At 31.2% G+C, this 11410-nt stretch overlaps 1 protein-coding gene across 1 annotated transcript in view; it reads right to left on the reverse strand.

The window, feature by feature from the left end:
* Positions 1-10768, reverse strand: part of LOC140434834 (pancreatic triacylglycerol lipase-like) — a 148122-nt gene extending 137354 nt beyond the window's left edge. The window contains 1 exon segment of the mRNA XM_072523399.1: positions 10439-10768. The gene's annotated coding sequence lies outside the window, so the exon portion shown is untranslated.
* Between the last annotated feature and the right edge of the window lie 642 nt (positions 10769-11410).

Raw genomic sequence — 11410 nt, forward strand, 5'->3', positions numbered from 1 at the left:
TATAAAGCTTCTCATACTTAAGCTAATGTCCTTTTTATCATGAGACATCATGTAAATTTAAAAAATTAAAAAAAACAGTAAGTATTACAACAATTTAAAACAAACAAATAAGTGGTGAAAATGGATAAATATTGCTGAGGTATGGAAGTGTCTACGTCAACAATCAACTGCGGTGTTGTATACAAACATTGTATACAATAATATAAATATACAGACACACATACATAATCGATCCTCTTCTACCTTACTGTGTGAGGTGTTGAAGTAGAAAAAAATTCAACACTGGTTGATCCCAAATTATTGCAATAACATGCACAATTTTAGGGTATTCTATACTCTGCTTTCACATCTAACACTGGCGCCTAAATAGGTCTAAAGGCTTCTACCTTAAAAATTATCTGAATTAAAAAATAATACATATACTCGTAGATTCTTAGGTACTTTAATAAACTAACAATCAGACATTTTTTTTCAAATCGAGCGTAGGATAGAACTTACTTATCCATGTAGTATACAAATTAAATCAAACGACTTATATTTACCGTTATTAACTATGTATGTTCGATAAGTCGATAAGGAGAAAAGCATGAAGTGTTTCATCCTTACATCATCTTCTCCAATACATCATCTCCGTCGCTTTGGTTCTTTCATTTCGTCTTTTCGTTAGTGTCCATACTTTAGCTCCATAAGTCACCGTGCTTTCAATAAATATACTAAAAATGTGTCTCTTTATGTTTTTGGATGTACTGTCGTTCCACAGCCCTGGATATAATTGTCTAATCATCGTTTTTTTTAAGTGAGTCCTATCCTTCATCTCCAATTACCATATATTGAGTGTTTTCCACGTTTATTTTTAGCCCCCACTTTTTGTATTCTTCTACTAGTTTTCATGTAACATATATCATACCGGTTTTCTGCTACTATTACATGATCATCGACAAAAAGAAGATTGTATATATGATTTTCCTCTCTCCTCATTTAGAGCTTTGTCAATGTAAATTTTAAATAAAGTAGGTGAGATGCAACAAACTAGTCCTTTTAACATTGTGAATTCATTTTACGTTTTGGTCCTAATTTCACTTTACGTTTGTTGTTTTTGTATAGTTGCCTCACCACATTCTCATATATCGTAGGAATATTCTTACCTTTATCGCTTGCCATAATTTTTTTAACCGGGACACTATTTTATGTTTTTTTTTAATCTATAAACATTACATAAAGTTCTCATCCAGACCCTATTGATTTTTCTGCTAATTGTTTAATACAGAAAACATTATCCATATACGACTTACCAAGTCTTAAGCCACTTTATTCATCTGATTCTATCAATTGTTCTTCAATTCTCATTTTTAATATACGACCATACACTCTACTCACTGACTGAGTAACTTTTATGTCTCTATAATTGTTACAATATTTTCTGTTCTTCTTGTCTATAGGGCTTATGCAAGTCTTCATAAATCAGGTGTTTGAGCTTCATTTATAAAGTCATTAAAAATGTTTATGAGTTCTTCTATTGCAACTCCAGGAGAATTTTTAATTAATTCTATGAGTATACTTCCTGGTCCTCAAAAACTCAATCTCTCCTTTGTAAACAAGCTGGTGAACCATAATGAATATCTAGAATACTTGACCGTTACTTTAAATGCGACATGGGACTTATGGTAACCTTTTAGAGAGACCGAACTGAAGTTGATCAGAAGATAATGATCAGAAACAACACAATTTAAAAACTGTATTGTTTAGCATATATCTTTATCATATATAACAAAATCGGTTCGATATAACAAAATCAGAAATCAAAGAGGCCTTGAAGAAAATGAAAAATAATCGAACACCCCAGACGAAGATGGAATAGTGTCAGAAACGTTAAACATTGGAGAAGACCTATTACTTGAAAAAATTCGTAGATAAATATAAATATCTAGGATATGAAATTATGATTGGCAGGAATAATCAGACCCATGAACTAAAGAGACGAATCGGTCTTGGGTGAGCAGCATATAAAAAACTGAGAGGAATTTTTAAAAGTGAGCTGCACATATGCCTGAAAAGAAAAGAATTTGATCAATGCGTCCTCAGAGTGTTGACATACGGAGTAGAAACATTTACTTTAACAAAAGCTTTGGCTACCAAACTGAGAGTCGCACAGAGAAGAATGGAGTGGTCCATATTAAGAATAACACTGCAAGACAAAATAAAAAACTAAGAGGTCAGGAGAAGAACCAGGGTGGCTGACGTCATGGAAAGGAGAGCCAGACTAAAATGGAGATAGACATGGATAGACGGGGTTAGAAACACAAGGAAGAGGCCTATGTTTAGCAGTTGACTTTTGAGGCTAAATTATGATGATTTCTCGGCATAAGATGCGCTGAATCACTACTTAGGTCTTCAACTATAGCTCTTATCTTTTTTTCATCAACTGAGAATTGATATCAGTATGGTTTAATAGCAGTTGTGGAAGTTTAACTGAGTATCACCGTAGGGATAATTACTAGAATTCCATCAAAATTTCTTCCATTATTAAATATTCTTCCAAAATATTATCACACATCATGAAACAATGATGACAAATGAACACAGAAAGATACTTAACATCAAAGAACTAAAAAAAACACCAGTATAATTAAAGAAGCCAACAAAATTCGACTAACCTGTTAAAAACTATCAGCAAAAAACAAATTTAACCTAAAGCGACAGGCAAATTAACAAATTATCTGAAGCCTAACCCGACAACATCAGACACCATATTCTACGTAACCTAAAAACAGGGCTTAAACATAACCCGGTGCACAATAAAACATTTAAAGACTATCATCACACACACACACACACAGTCGAATAATATACATTATTCGACTGCGGTAACGACGAAACCATTAACACAATAATTGAAAAATGTGACAAGAAGGCTGTTCCCAAACATTTTTCATTTGCTATGTCAGGGTCGATAAATTATATAACTAAATTTGATGTTTATTCGTATTATTTTACTGATGAATACTTCAAATATCCGTAAACTATCACCGAGTTATGGTGAAAATAACAGAGGATGAAAATTTTTGAAAAAAAAATGAAAAAGATAGAAATTTTTATGATTAAAAAATGTATAAAAATGGTTAAAGTAATGTAGCAACGAAGTAAGGCCAAATAAAAACAGCTTGGTTCATGGCAATGTTTAAAATTTAGTAGATAACTATTTAGATATTTTCAATATGACCTTCTGCAATTTTTAAACGTTAACTAATTATTAGATTATAAGCCAATCCCTATGAACTTTTGAATTTAAGGTGTTTTAAAATTAAATTAGAAATGGTTTTGCCGGTATATGATTTATAGTTAGCAATATCTAGTAAGCGAGGTTTTTGAGTGGTAAATTAATAAAAGTACATATTAATAATATTAAGATTCTACCTCTTGGACCCAAGGTATTAAAAAAAAACTAACAAGACTGTTGTTACAATTTAACCTTCTATTATTACTTCTGCTTTTACTCATGGTGCTTATTCTATTATAGCTGTGTCGACCTTCAACCTTTGGATATATTAAAAATCCCTTGATACTTTCGCGGGTACCAGAAAGCAAATCCGAACTTTCCACATGATAGCTACAATTTGACCTACCATTCCTACCAGGCCACAACTAAACAGACAAAAAATAAAATTAATTTCAACAGCCAATCAAAACAATCTTGCTTGATAGAGATAGTAGATGCAAGTAAACTCTGCCAAATAAAGATTAAACTTTAAAATTGTATACAATAGAAACCGATACAACAGGGTAATGAAGAACCTAAAAGAGAATTTAGCATAAACAAACTTATTTTAACCTGCAGATTATTATTTAGAGCTGCAAAATGTAGTACTTGCGAACTTTAATTTATCATTGTTGAAACGTGAGAGATAAAAGTTAGTAAGCAGCATGGTTTTCAGCAGATGAAACCAACTTTTATTAATATGCTTATATAATTGATTAAAATTGTTAAACCCTTTGAAGATCGAAGTCAAGTAGATGCTATAAATACAGATTTCTCCAAAGCATGTGATAGGGTGAACAATTTGATATTGTTACACTTATAAATTAGACGTGTTAGGTTTTTTACACTTAATGGTTCAATGTTATCGAGACCTAAGTAACCTGGTATGCTGAAATAAATATCTCCCAAAAGTTGTCGTGCGCATCTGAATGTCGCCATGACTACCGCTTTTTGTATTCTTACGAAGACAGAGCTGTTTTAAATTCTCTAGATAATTATATGATGTTCTCTAGATGAAGATACCCAGACAATCATATTATTCTCGTTAGAGGAGACTAGGAATTGTCTGGGTACTTTCTAATTTACATTGTCACCTTATTTGTATCTTAAGATATCTCAATCTGTTACTCTTCCCACAGAGAAGTTTTTCATAGGTATCGCAACCTGCAATACTAGGCCTTGTAACAAATTAGAAACTCGGAACCCTTATTTCTCTCATAATCATGGGACCAGAACAAATCAACAAAAATAAAAAAAAAACATGGTATAAAACAGTGTTTTAGTTTAGGTAGAAAAACATGGTTTTATGACAGTTGGTATAAAATAAATAACTTCAAAAAATTATTTCCAGCATACTAAGCAAGAGTTATCAGTCCCCGCAACATCTTAGAGAAAATATGGAAGAAACTATAGGTATATCGGTAATGCTCAGCCTGCTCTAAAAGAAGGCCCAGAAACATGAATTAGCGGGTTATTATGCCACGGTAACTTCCAACTAGTTCTTAAGCAAGAACTGATGCCACACAGGTGTTACATTAAACTTGACAAATTGCAAAATAGCTCTAATGAGGATAATATCTATATTGATCTCCAAAAAGTTTTTAGTAAAAAATGCTGTTCGAGAATGAAATAGGAAGATGCCCTAATAAAACTTATCGATAAAGCTCCATGGGCTCCTAAACTAAACTTCCTAAAATCCAAACGTGTGCTAGTGTGACATTAGCCTTAAGTAGTAAACAAAATAAATCACTCAGAAAAAGTAATCGCTGAGTCCAAATCGCAGATTTTAGAGAAGTCTTCGGATAGGAAAGGACTCCTATGTAGATTAAAACAGGCTGCACTGAAATAGTACCAACTCCATGGTGTCAATTTTATGCAGTTTGATATAAAGAAATTTACGAAGGCTGGGGATACGAGCTTGTCACAATCATTTTTAAGCACGACATCAAAGGAGGGTCCATGTAGGTTGAAGAATACAAGAAGCGTATTAAATTTTAGAAAATAGGAGCTAATGAGTATATGAGATATTAAAATGGGAATCTGTATCTTTTGCAGATCAGCACAGGTCTTCTTGATCAAGTTTAACAAAAAGAGCATGGTTAGATACAAAGGTCTTAAGATTAAATGCTGGATACAGGTAATATTTCGTCTGAGGTAAGAAAAAGAAGACAAGATCTTTCTAGATAATCTACCATATTGAATAACAATATTTTAGGTATAGTCGCCACCAAATTGTTCTAGAATTTATTATCTTCATGTCATTATAAAGTCGTTCCTATTTGATGGGATTACTAACAAAAGCAGGTAGTAGTAGCATTGTGTTAATCTGTAACTGGACTATTTGTTTATGGTAGATAGCTCTAGAAACTTAACAACACCAGTCAAATACAAATGACTTTTTAATAAGCTTAAGATAATGTTTTCTATTAATTACTATTTAAATGGGAATAAGCCACAATTAAAAGTTAAAATACGTTTATTGACGTTTCAATTTCCACTTCGGAAATCGTTCTCAAAATTTCCGAAGTGGAAATTGAAACGTCAATAAACGTATTTTAACCTTTAATTGTGGCTTATTCCCATTTAAATAGTAATTAATTTAAAATGCCACAAGAAAATAGCTTCAGAACAATATTAATAATGTTTTCTGTAATAATCTGTTGGCAACTATATCTTGGTATTGTCACAAAAGGACATGGCGATTGGAAAAACGAGTATGGTAAAAACAGACATCAATGAGTATATTAGAATGAGTCCATTTGTTAGAGATTATAGGAAATTAATATAGCGTTGTTTTTGTTTTCAGTATCTTCATGTAAAATTGAATACCTTAAATACAATTATGCTAGCAAAACAAAAATACTGAAAACAAATTTAAAAATCGTTAAATTATTTTTAAATTAACATGAAAGCATAGTTTACTGTTTGTTTATTTGACAATCATATTTTCAGCAAGTTCCAATGGATTTGGAAACCGAAATTTTGATAAAAGACCGAAATCGAATGTTTGTAGCATTTTATTTAGAAGGTATTTAAAAAACATCGACACTGACTAAAAGAGTCGGTGAAATTATCTTAAAATCGCAAAACAGATATACCAAAATCCAAATAATTTGAAAGAAATCACGAATTTATATATCGTTACAAACGAAAGTATTCATAAAACGCAAATTAACCTTTGTTAGAACAAAAGTACAATAATTTGTCTTAAAAATTCAGGTTCGCAAGAGATAAAATAATAAGGAACAAGACAACAAAAAACGAATAAAAACTAAAAAAATGATATGCCATCCATTCTTTGATAGATTAATAAGAACACCTAAATGACGGATGTGCAGTAGTCTATCGAAAAGTTGCATTTAGGGTTGCATTTTTCAGAAGACGCAATTTTCTTTTTTTATGTGTAAGGGTGTTAAAATAGGCTTCAGTTAAGTTCAGGTTTAGTTAAGTTTAGTTAAGGTTTAGTTAAGTTCAGGTCGCCATCTTGGAAAAAGGGGCAAAAATTGTTCGCAATGTATCTCGTAAACTAGCTAGAAAATTTTATAAAACAATTTTTCTAGCAAATTAAAATATCTACAACTTTATTACTAATTTGGGACTATTGTATAATATATTTAATTTTTTTTCTGGACGTTATCACTTTTTTATGGTCATTTTACCCTAAAATTTCATCAGAACAAAAGGTTTTTCAACAAATAATTTCTACTATATTTCTACTATAAATTTGTTTAATTTTATTGATGATTTATCTGGGTTTTACAGCGTTCCGAAGTTGACCAGATTCTTGAATACTAAAAAATACGATGAAAACGAATCTTCTCCTTCTTCTTCTTTTTATATAGACATGACTCTGTCTGTTTTTTAATGGGCCTCCAGTTAGTTGTAGTTCCATATGATTTTCGTGCTCTTCCTACTGATCGTCTTCTTTTTGGGGAACCATCTCTTGCCGTCTTTACTACTCCATTTGTTGTCATTCGGCTTATATGATCGTTCCATTCTACTCTTCTATTTTTTACCCAGTACTTGATGTTCTCCACCTTGGATCTACGTCGTATATATGTACGAATCAGTAGGCTTTATTTTCTACTACATGTTTTTATACATATAATTTATCACTTTTTTAAGATTCCTGTTAATATTAATTTATTATCGACCCTTTCCCCTATCATAAAACTTACAATATAACTGGTTTTTACAATGATTTCTAATCAGTGTACATTTTATTATTATATGAGTGTACTCTCATCTCGTTCCCTATATCCCCTATATTCTCTAGATATCATTCAGATATCCCATAAATATAAGAAAAGAATTGATAAGTAACATCATAGAATGTGATTTTGACTATAGTAATTAAAGTTGCTATCTATAACCCATTCAGACATTGTCTTGGGGTTCAGACAACCCCTATTGGGAGTCTTACGTTGCCATGCAGGGTATCCTGTTAAAAACTTTAATATCACACCAAGTTTTTAAATAAAAATTCAACACATAATAAATTTTGTACCATTTTAAAGGTTTTAATCCAAATATTTAGTGCCTTGACTCATGTACACCTGATAATACACTGATCATAGACTTTTTAGTCCCGAAACGTTCTGTGATGTAGCCCGAAAGGTTATTTTTATTTAAATACCTTTTATAAAGGATTTTAAATACAACTTTTTTGATTCGTACTATACAGCGAACTATATAAATTTCATTTTCCTTGTCTATTTTAATAGACCTTCTCAAAACTTCTCTATAAGATGTAGGTTTTAGTGTCGACCAGGCTGAATCAGATGCAGATATAATCAATCCTTTCTGCGCTTTCTGCATCTCAATCCTATGAGTCTGTGACTAACATAGCAGAGGACACTGACATTTTTGTCTTGCTCACGGCATTAGAAAGAAAGCAATCCAATGTATTTTTTTTAAACATTCAAAAGGGTGTAAATCGGATCAATTATACTGTCCTTCAAGTTTTATATATGACAACATAATTACAGAGTATTTGCTTTTACAGGATTTCTATACAAACACGACATCAGCAGCTTGTAGCAAGACCGATAACTTTAATTTCATTAAAATTTTATAGAAACATGCTGAGTTAGCTAGTGGAACATCATTATTTCTCAGTGATAAAGTCAAGCCATCTTTGCTCACTGTCGTTGGCGAACGTTTTTTCGTCTCTTTATATAGTGGACATTAAGATGATTATCTAGAAAGCATGAGATATAAACGATGAGTCAAGACAGTGACCAAAAATAAATTTAAGTTATCATCGCTTCCTCTAACACAATATGCAGTCCGTTTCCACAGTCTCCGAGTTTATCACCAGGTTTAGTCGTGGCTTAGCAAACACTGTGATCCTAAAGATTGGGGCTAAACATAGACAAATTTGGATACAAATCCAAACCTCCAAAACTCCAGCATCTCCTAAACTTCTGAAATTAATGTTCTGCAGATACAAGTGAAACTGTGGAAGTATGTGTGGTTGCCAACAATCAGGCCTAAAATACAGTGAGCCTCAATTGTTCTAGTGAAATCTGCAGTAACATCATGGAAATATTAAAATTAATCAAAGTAAATAAATTCGAAGATGAATTAGCCACAATCACGCCAAGTCCTGCTATTCCGCAAAACGCGCCTTCAGAGTCTACCTCATAGGTAGTAGGCAAAAGGGTCGATAATAAATTAATGAAACATAGGAATGTTAAGAAAATGATAAATGATATGAATAAAAAAAAAGGTTCAAAAAAATTGTTCAAAAATTTTTAGATATTTTTGTTTATAACTTTTTTTTAGTCTCGATTTTAAGACAAAAAGTAATAGAAATAAAGTTGTTGACAATTTAAATTGTCATAAACACTGTAAAACAAATTTTTTTTCTTTGCACCCTTTTTTCCAAAATGGCGGCTGGGTGACAAGGGTAGCGACGCCACGAACTACTTGAGCTTAAGTTTATACTGACATCCCAAAACATCAAAAAAGTAAAATTGCGTCCTCTGAAAAATGCACGATACGGCCTAAAAATGTATTATTTTATTGGACTACACTGATAATAACTGATTTAAAAGTTTTAAAATATTAAATAGTACTGACTACAGACAGCTGAAAGAAAAACTTTATTTTATTATTTTATTTAACTAAAGAACAATTAGCCAAAAAATCTTAGTTTACACTAAAAATGCATTTATTTATTTATATATATATATATATATATATATATATATATATATATATATATATATATATATATATATATACAGGGTGATTGATTAGTGTGAGGAAGCTCAGTAGATCTGTTATAGTAAAAATTACAAAAAAAAAAGTTATTAACAAAAATTGTAGGCAGCTTTAAACTCCACATTTTAAAATTAGTTATAATCTTACAGGGTGTTCCATAAGATGGTGGCAGACCAAGCTTATGTTTTTTTAAATAGAACACCCTGTATTTTATTTTAAATTTGAAATTTGCTTCCCTGTTTAAAGTTTAACTCCCTGTATAATTAAAAAGGAGTATAGGAACATTGATCTATTGCAACCATAGTTTTTTAATAATTGTTAAAAATTATAAAACATATCCGTTTTTATAATATTCGTTAAATCAAATACAGGGTAAGTCAAAATGCAAGTACATTATTTTCTTGGTAATTTTAAACAGAACACCCTGTATTTTATATCACTATCAAAAAGTACTAATATCGTACTTCAAATTTTATGAAGTACTCCCTATCCCTAAAGTTATCAGTTTTATAGATATTTTTATTTTTCCATCAAAGTATTAGTTTGGTAGATATTTTAACGTTTACCAATAATTATTGTCAGTTGGCCATGATTGATTTGTATAATATATTTATATAATAAATTGTAATAAGATCATGTTTAAACTTTCTAGTGACCTATGGACTAAAAATATTAGATAAATAAAATGCCGTTGAAATTTTATCTAGGGTAATGAGGATAATTGATTTTTGAGTTAATTCAAACTTTTATAACATCTTTATAACTAATATTTTTTTGATAAAAAGTTTTATAAAATTTAAATATTTGGAAAACAATTTCTGCTTAAAAAAATTTATTGATAAGGTTCTTGTAATAAATGATAAAATATATCTTTTCGTGCAATTATTGGTAACAATAAACCGTTACAAATAGCACATGAAAACAAAAAAAATTACCTATCGAACTGTTACTGACCTAGTCCACACAGCAACATCACATAACACCAATCGTCTACAAGAATAAACAAACAACCGTCAGTAAGTTCTTTCACGCCATGCGCCACTTTCGTTAAAACCAAACGAACATCACGAACGACCGACCTACAAGAAACAACTGAATAACGAGTAAGCCCACTCCGCGAAATCGCTAAATTCTGCCGGGGAACACCGCAAATGTTAAACTAATAAAATATTTTATTTGTCCTTTTTGGTGGGCGCTTTGGAGCTTGGATCGGCTAGTGATGGTGATAGTTGTTGCAAGGACGAAACTTTCTCTATTCTGGGCCGAGGATGAAGAGATAATGCGAGCCGTTTGAAGGTAGGAGATGGTTTTGTACCGGGCGGTTTTTGCGGTTGTTTTAGAATAGTGGGTGTTGCGAAATATTTAGCTATGTGTATGTTATTATGGATTTTTCCACCAATCGTAACGAATTGTATCAGATGAGATATCTGTTTCATAAGACTACACACGTAAAAAATTTTAATTATACTATAATTTTGTTATTTTAAGAAGGAAATTCTTAAAATTAGTATATATCTGTTTCTATAGCACATAATATCCATTTTTAATGGTTATATACCCTTTGTTTTTCTATTGTTCCTATTATCTTGCAAAGCTTAAACTGATTTTATCCAGATGAGAGAAAACTGTCTCTTTCAAATAATTTAATTTATTTATAGTGTTTCATTAACAAACCATGAGCAATGGCGCTACCAGTAATAAATTTAACAAGGCAAAACTAAACGAGTGAAAAGTTACGAAATTATCCAAATTATCCAGACAAAATTCGTGGTAAGGAAGTTATCTGAAAAGTTACATCAGTGAAGCAATTCATGGATCGAAAATTAAAAATATTCAGTCTTCTTCTTTTTCTTCTATCTCCTTATTAGGCAAGGAGATCTCCATTTCTATTTTCTTGGATTGTGCCTTCATGTTTATTGTCGCCCC

This window comes from Diabrotica undecimpunctata, chromosome 2 (genome assembly GCF_040954645.1).
Source record: "Diabrotica undecimpunctata isolate CICGRU chromosome 2, icDiaUnde3, whole genome shotgun sequence".
NCBI classification, from domain to species: domain Eukaryota; kingdom Metazoa; phylum Arthropoda; class Insecta; order Coleoptera; family Chrysomelidae; genus Diabrotica; species Diabrotica undecimpunctata.